Below are 8,500 nucleotides of genomic sequence, written 5' to 3'. Positions count from 1 at the left end.
AACTGGAGTAGAAAGCTTGAACATGTTCACCACTTCTTTCAGATGTGTCACTCTACATGTTGATCTCTTCAGTGATCATAAGGGAGACCAACTCATCGAAATCTGGAAATGGCTTTCTGACATATACAGAAGTTACAAAAGACTTCCAAGCCTTTTCATTGTTAAGTCCACCCAAGGTAGACAACACCAAATCATCATCATCGGGCATTGCATCAATCGCTGCCAATGCATCTGCAATGCTTCTTACCTTCAGTGCATACTCATTGATAGACATCTTCCCTTTCTTTAATGTATTCAACTCTTGCTTGAGTTGAATCTTTCGTGCCTTTGTATTTACAGAAAACATACTTTCAAGTATGGTCCAAGCTGCATATGAATTCTTTGCATTTCTAATGTGTCCCAGCATATTATTGTCAATTACTGAAGACAACCAATACATGACCTTTTTATCCTTTGCATTCCATTCCTTCCGTGCCTTTGTCTCTTCTGCAGTTGGAGGATCACTCATCTCCGGTTCCTTTTCTTCACCTGAAACAAACTCGTAGAGGCCTTTTCCAATAAGGAAGTTCGTGACACGGAACTTCCATGAAGGGTAGTTGTTCTTGTCGAGCTTCTCAATAATAGGGCTTCCACTGTTCTCTACCATTATCACAAAACTAATACCAACAGCAAGCAAATCTTCTGCAACCCTGGACCTGTAGTGCACAGCAATACACCAGACAGCCTTTTTAACTGTCTGCTCAACAATACATGCAATCTGCAACCAGTTTACAGATAAACCTTGTGTTTACTCACTGATAAACACCTTTGAACTTACAGATCTGAAATCTGTAACCTGCGCACCCACGTTCGGTCAATACAGTCGAAGTCACAGTGTACCCCGAAACTACTGTCCGCAACCTTGCGGCTCTAAAACGGGCCCTGAAACGGCCTCAAATGCCCAAAATCTCTGCGGAAAAGCCCTAAAGGGCATATCTGCAGAATATACAGCGCTCTTCGCGCACACCAAATCTCACTGCAATCTGAGATTTTTGCTCTGCCCTGCTTCCGGTGCCTCCACAGGCACTATCCAAGAGAAGGAGTGGAAGAATGGGAGAGATTCTTACCCGTAGCTTGCTTGCTCGAACCTTGCTTCTTCTCCTTTGCTTCAACCTTCGAAATCAGCCTCTCTCAATGGCGCGGCTCTGATACCATGTCAAGAATCGCGTGGTGGAGGGGGTTGCTCAAGATGCTGCGCCGAACACACAGAGAATGCACAAGGAGAAGCTCACTCAAGAGACAAGAAGAGATATGGAGGCCAAAACGTTTTCTTGCTGATTTCTTCTTCTTCTTCCACATTCTTTTACAATGTACACAAAGTATAGATAAGATACAACATAAAAGGAAAGTGGCCTACTAAGTCAAACAATGCATAACCGACTACACTAGTCGACTGGCGCTATAACTATGCCACCTGTAAATAGGTGTAACAACCTGAATATAATAAGTAATGAGTCAGTGGCCATGTGAGAGTTATAATGACCACCGACATGCTAAGTGTAGATGTGTGGATCCATCTAACCAGGCGGTCCATCATCCATGTCCACATGTGTTGAGCTTGCCATCTCAACAGGTAGAGAATATTGGAAGCCCCATCATTGAGAAGCTCGACAAGAACAACTACCCTTCATGGAAGTTCCATGTCATGAACTTCCTTATTAGAAAAGCCCTCTACGAGTTCGTTTCAGGTGAAGAAAAGGAGTCGGAGGTGAGTGATCCTCCAACTGCAAAAGAGACAAAGGCACGAAAGGAATTGAATGCAAAAGACAAGAAGGTCATGTATTGGTTGTCTGCAGTAATTGACAATAATATGTTGGGACACATTAGAAATGCAGAGAATGCATATGCAGCTTGGACCATACTTGAAAGTATGTTTTCTGTAAATACAAAGGCACGAAAGATTCAACTCAAGCAAGAGTTGAATACATTGAAGAAAGGGAAGATGTCTATCAATGAGTATGCATTGAAGGTAAGGAGCATTGCAGATGCCTTGGCAGCAATTGATGAAATGCCCGATGATGATGATTTGGTGTCGTCTACCTTGGATGGACTTAACAATGAAAAGGCTTGGAAGTCTTTTGTAACTTCCGTATATGTCAGAAAGCCATTTCCAGATTTCGATGAGTTGGTCTCCCTTATGATCACTGAAGAGATCAACATGCAGAGTGACACATCTGAAAGAAGTGGTCAACAGGTCCAAGCTTTCTACTCCAGTTCAGGAAGGGGACGTGGCAGTTTCTCTTCAAGAGGCCGTGGTATAGGACGTGGTAGTGACAACCAGCAAAATAGATTGAATCAGCAATTTGGCGATATGCAGGTTTCAGGAGGTCGTGGTAACTTTAGAGGCAGGGGGAGCTTTAGAGGTAGAGGTGGATGGCAGAACAGAGGTTCTAACAACTCTGGTATTGTGTGCCACTACTGTGGCAAAACAGGTCATATTGCAGCCCAATGTTATGCTAAGAAAGATGATATCCGTAGTGGTAAGTTGCAGCAAGGAAACTATGCATCGTCTTCACGATAGAATGAAGACAAAAATGAACGTCTGTTTGTTATGCAGCATATGCTGAATGCTGTTACAGGAAAGAGAGCACATGATGATGTTTGGTATGTTGATTCAGGTGCATCCAATCATATGACCAGCCATGCAGAATGGTTTGGAGAGATGCAGAATTTGCAGAATGCAGGTTATGTGCAGACAAGTGATGACTCATGCCACCCAATTTCACACATTGAAAAACTTCCCTTGTCCTTGCATGATGGTAAGACAAAGAGTCTTTCAGATGTATTACAAGTGCCATCTATTACAAAGAACTTGGTGTTAGTCGGTCAAATGGTAGAGCAAGGGCTGCAAGTCAGATTTAATGCAAAGGGCTGCTTTGTAGAAGACTTCAATGACAATTGTAGGTTGGTAGCAAAGGGAAGTAGAGTTGGACGTATGTTTAATCTGGATGCTGGAATTCCTACTATGAATGCTGCTATGTATGCTAAAGGAAAAGGTGTTGTTGCAGATATTGAAATTTGGCACAAACGCATTGGACATGCAAATGTACAAAGGCTGAAATTAATGCAGTCCAAAGGGTTGGTTACAGGTTTGCCTACATTTAGAGTTGCAGAATTTCAGAAGGTATGTGAAGCATGTCAGTTTGGTAAGCAGGCAAGACAACCCTTTTCACATGATAGAGATGTAAGCAGAAATATCCTTGATGTTGTGCATACAGATATTTGGGGGCCTACACAAAATGTATCTCTTGGAGGCAGTTCATACTTTGTCACATTCATTGATGATTGTTTTAGAAAGCTGTGGGTATATTTTATGAAGGAAAAGAGTGAAGCGTTTGAGCACTTTAGAACTTTCAAGGCTACAGTTGAAAGAGAAACAGGCTTGAAAGTAAAGTGCTTGAGGTCAGATGGAGGGGGAGAGTACCTCTCAAATGAGTTCAGTGATTTTCTGAGGTCTCATGGGATAAAGAGACAGTTCACATGCAGGTATACCCCACAGCAAAATGGGGTTGCAGAAAGGAAAAACAGGCATATTGCAGAAGTTGCATGCGCCTTGATGGCTGAAAAGAATATGCCTAAGCATTTTTGGTCTGAGGCTGTTCATACTGCTGTTTATATTATGAACAGAACTCCCACAGCTGCAGTTCATGGTATGACCCCCAAAGAATGTTTTACAGGTAAGAAGCCTGATGTTTCACACTTGAAAGTGTTTGCCTGCATTGCGTATGTTCATGTGCCAGATGAGTTGCGGAGGAAACTGGATCCAAAGGCTGAAAAGTGTATCTTTATTGGATACTCTTTAGAGCAGAAAGGGTATCGCTATTACAACCCTGTCACATGTAAGTTCAGAGTGAGCAGGGATGTCATCTTTGATGAAATGAGCAGTTGGTATGCATCTAGTGGTGATGCATTGGATGTTGATGATGATCATGATACTCATGTGCAGGCTGAAAAGCAAGAATCACGGACTCTTAGTGGACCAGAGACATCATCTAGTAGTCCTTGGTCTGGGAGACTAAGGAGTACCTCTACATCTTTAGGTGCATCTAGTAGCACTACAAGTAAAGACAAAGGAAAGAATAAAGTGTCAGAAGGCATTGATGTAGTTCTTGATGGAGACTCCAGTGGCTCAGAGAGCTTGGATGATGAGCTTGGCATTCCTTCAGTGAGGACTCTAGGTGTGCAGAGAGCACGCGTTAATGCAAAGACTCCATTGAGTGATCCAGTGGTACGCAGGTCTAACAGGGTGAGATACCCTATTAAAAGATTTGGTTTTGAAGGTTATGTAGCCCACCATTATGCTTATATGGTGAAACTAGTTGAGGATGTTGAGCCCACATGTTTTGAGGAGGCTGTTGGTCATGCTCATTGGGATGCAGCAATGGATGAGGAGATGGCTGCATTAGAGGTCAATGAGACTTGGGATCTAGTATCATTGCCAAAGGGAAAGAAAGCTATTGGATGTAAGTGGGTTTATAAGATTGAGCACAATGCAGATGGTTCTATTAGCAGGTACAAAGCTAGGCTGGTTGCAAAAGGCTATGCCCAAACATATGGCATAGTTTATGATGAAACCTTCAGTCCAGTTGCTAGGATGGCAACTGTCAGATGTGTGATTGCTTTGGCAGCAGCCAAAGGTTGGAGGTTGTAGCAAATGGATGTGAAGAATGCCTTCTTGCATGGTGATTTGCAGGAAGAAGTGTATATGGATCAGCCAGCAGGTTATGAAGATTTAGAGCATCCCACATATGTGTGCAGGTTGAAGAAGGTACTCTATGGGCTCAAGCAAGCACCTAGAGCATGGTCTGACAAGATTAGAGAGTATCTTGTCAATATTGGTTTTTATGTTTCTGATGCTGATCACTCACTTTATGTGAGAAAGGGAGATGCAGGTTTGGTCATCATAGTCATCTATGTGGATGACTTGATTATTACAGGTGATAGTGATAGTGGGATTGCTGAAGTCAAGGGTTGTTTGAAGATGAAGTTTGAGATGAAGGATTTAGGTGAGCTAAGGTACTTCCTTGGCATTGAGGTGATCAGATGTGATGATGGTATATGGCTGTCCCAAAGACAGTATGGCTTGGATATGTTGTCCAAGTATGGTATGACTGCATGCAAACCACTTTTAGTCCCGTTGGAGCAGAATGTAAAGCTGAGTGCTGATGTTGGGGATGAGATAGAAGACCCTACTATGTTCAGGAGGATAGTGGGGAGTTTGATCTACATGACCATTACAAGGCCAGACTTGAGCTACGCTGTTGGTCTTGTGAGTCAGTTTATGCAAGTACCTAGAAAGCCACATTTGGATGCAGTCAGACGCATATTGAGATATGTGAAGTTCACATTACATTATGGACTCTTCTATGAGGCAGGTACAGATGTACAGGTGTTTGGATACACAGATGCAGATTGGGCTGGTAGTATGTCTGATAGAAGATCTACTAGTGGATACATGTTCTCTCTTGGTAGTGCAGCAATTGCATGGAGCAGCAAAAAGCAATCTACAGTTGCTTTGTCGAGTATAGAGGCTGAGTATAGAGGTGCTGTTGTTGCAACATGTGAGGTAGTATGGCTATTAAAGCTATTGGCTGATTTGGATGTGCAGGTGGAAGGTCCAGTTGCCATTTATTGTGACAACATGAGTAGTATACAGTTGGCTAGGAACCCTGTGTTCCATGCCAGGACAAAACATATTGAGGTACACTACCACTTTGTGAGAGAGAAGGTACTAGCAGGTGAGATTGACTTGGTGTATGTCAACACACAGGATCAGATAGCTGACATCTTCACGAAGGCATTGGGTACAGAGAAGCTTCAAAAGTTTTGAAGCTTACTTGGAGTTGCAGAGATGTAGTTGAGCTTGAGGGGGAGTGTTGAGATGACAAGCTCAACACATGCGGACATTGATGATGGACCGCCTGGTTAGATGGGTCCACACGTCTACACTTAGCACGTCGGTGGTCATTATGACTCTCACATGGCACCACTGACTCATTACTTATTATATTCAGGTTGTTACACCTATTTATAGCTGGCATAGTTATAGCGCCAGTCGACTAGTGTAGTCGGTTATTCATTGTTTGACTTAGTAGGCCACTTTCCTTTTATGTTGTATCTTATCTATACTTTGTGTACATTGTAAAAGTGTGTGGAAGAAGAAGAAAAAATCAGCAAGAAAACATTTTGGCCTCCATCTCTCTTCTTGTCTCTTGAGTGAGCTTCTCCTTGTGCATTCTGTGTGTGTTCGGCGCAGCATCTTGAGCAACTCCCCCCACCACGCGATTCTTGATAGCTGGGGCAGCCAAGTCTGGACCGAATGAAGAGAGGGAATGGGCAGCAGAGGCTGACATGACATTGAGCGAACTTGTAGCCAAGCGACTCATGGACAATACGTCCGTTGAGCAGAGTGCCACAGCCCTAGCCACCACACTACTCTTGGGATTGGGAGTCACGCAAGGGGCTAAAGGGCAGGCTAGAATCCCTGTAGTAACAAAATAGCTAGCAAAGTATGAGCCTAGTAGTGACCCATACAGCTTCATGGAGCAGTTCAAGAAAGTATGTGAAGCAAACGGTCTTACTGACCTTGTGCAACGCTCTCAAGCTTTTGGCTTGTGCTTAGGGAATAAGGGGAGAATCTGGTATTCTAGCCTTGATGACGTAGAATGTACAAACTTTGCTCACCTTAAGGACCTCTTCATCAAGAGATTCTCAGAGGCAGGGTATTCTGACAACCTCATCGTCCGGTTGATGAATATCAGCCAAAGGGAGAAGGAAGACGTCAGGGACTACGTCACTCATGTGCGTAGCCTATTCAAAAGGATCCTTGCCAATGAACGACCTACTGAGAGGGCAGTGTCTACAGTATTCATGAATGGAATTCGGAGTGAGGAGCTCTACAAGGCTTTGGCCAGTAACTCTACCTTGCAACGAGACGTGCTAGCTAGAGTTTTCGAAGAGGCAATATGTGTAGATGATCAGCTTAGGGAACGAAGCATGAGGACTACCAGCCGAAAAAGTGCAAATCAGAGGGATCCAGAGAGATCAACTATTTCGGGAGAAAAATCAACCGTTAGTGTGCAGGAAAAGGGGAAGAGTATGGATCAAGGCCAGGAGATGGCGGAGATGAGAATGGAGATTGCACAACTGCAGGAACTGATAAGGAAGCCTGTGCGATCGTAGGTATAGTGTGTATACTGTGGTGGCAATCACCTCCCAGCTGAATGGCAAGATCCTAGATTTAGGCCATGCTCAAATTGTGGTAGATTCGGGCATGATGCATTGCATTGCAGGATGTCGAGGAGATTCCCATATGCATAGCAATACAATTCTCCGTACTTAGGTAATCGACCACCCAATTTCTTTGGGAGGGGAGCCCAATTGGCACTCCCTGCACCAAATGACTCAAGACCTTCCATACCTAGGCTGGAGATGAACTCAACAGGTATACCAAGACCAGCAGGGCCTTTTGTAACCCACCCACCAAGCGATGCTCCAATTCACTATATGGAAGAGCCTAGTGAAGAGGAAACATATGTCAACCTGTACATATCCTATGACGAGGAGGGCAACCCAGTCCTGATGGACTATCGGCCGGTGTCGGTGATGGCATTAGGTAGAGGAAGAGGCAGAGGCTTTGGAGGGTCAAGCCAAGATCCGATCACAGACCTGTGGCCATCCAGGCCACATGTCATCACGTTGCCCAGAGAATGAATAGGCTAACAAGGACAAAACGGATCTCCGATGCGCAGAGTGTGGGATCACTCACCTGTTTCCTGATTGTCCTAGGAGGAAACCATCAGCTAGCTCTGCCAATGTATCGTTAGTACCTCTGGGGCTATTTGGAGTGGAAACCTTTGATAGTGAGGACACACCTATCCCACTACAGGTTATGATATGAGCTCAAACAAGGCAGGCATGCATCTCTCTGCCAGGACCTAGCAATCTTGACGCAGCCTCAATAGGGAAGAAAAGCCGTAGGCGGAAGAAGAAGAGATCGGAAGCTAAAGTCGCACTAAAAACCGAGAGTGCTACGACTCTGCCTGCTGGAAAGAAGGTCTCGGATGCAAAGGCAGAGACCTCAGCCCCGAAGACAGCCAAGCTAGGGAGTGCCAAGGTAGGGGAATATCCCCATCCCAAACGGCAACTCAAAGCTATAGCCAAAGTCAAGGAGTGGGTCAAGGATGCCCAGGAGCACCTCAAGGATGCTGAACCCATACTAGAAGATCCAATGGATGATTTTTCCAGCGTGAGCACACCAGTCTCACCCACAAAACCACAAACTAAAAGTGTGTCCTTGCCACAAGGGGCAACTCAACAGCAAGGCCAAAGGGGGACTTACCAAGGCAGACTGAATGCCTGGCCCAGGAGTGCCAGCCTTAGGGGAAGACAAGAGCCCAACAGTCTCCTTGCAACCTTGCTGTCCACCCCAATAGCTCTAAGCGTAGAAGACCTGCTTAGG

This window comes from Lygodium microphyllum, chromosome 3 (genome assembly GCF_053477565.2).
Source record: "Lygodium microphyllum isolate KBCC chromosome 3, Lygodium_microphyllum_v1.1.10, whole genome shotgun sequence".
Taxonomy (NCBI): Eukaryota; Viridiplantae; Streptophyta; class Polypodiopsida; order Schizaeales; family Lygodiaceae; genus Lygodium; species Lygodium microphyllum.
This window is presented reverse-complemented; position numbering follows the sequence as displayed.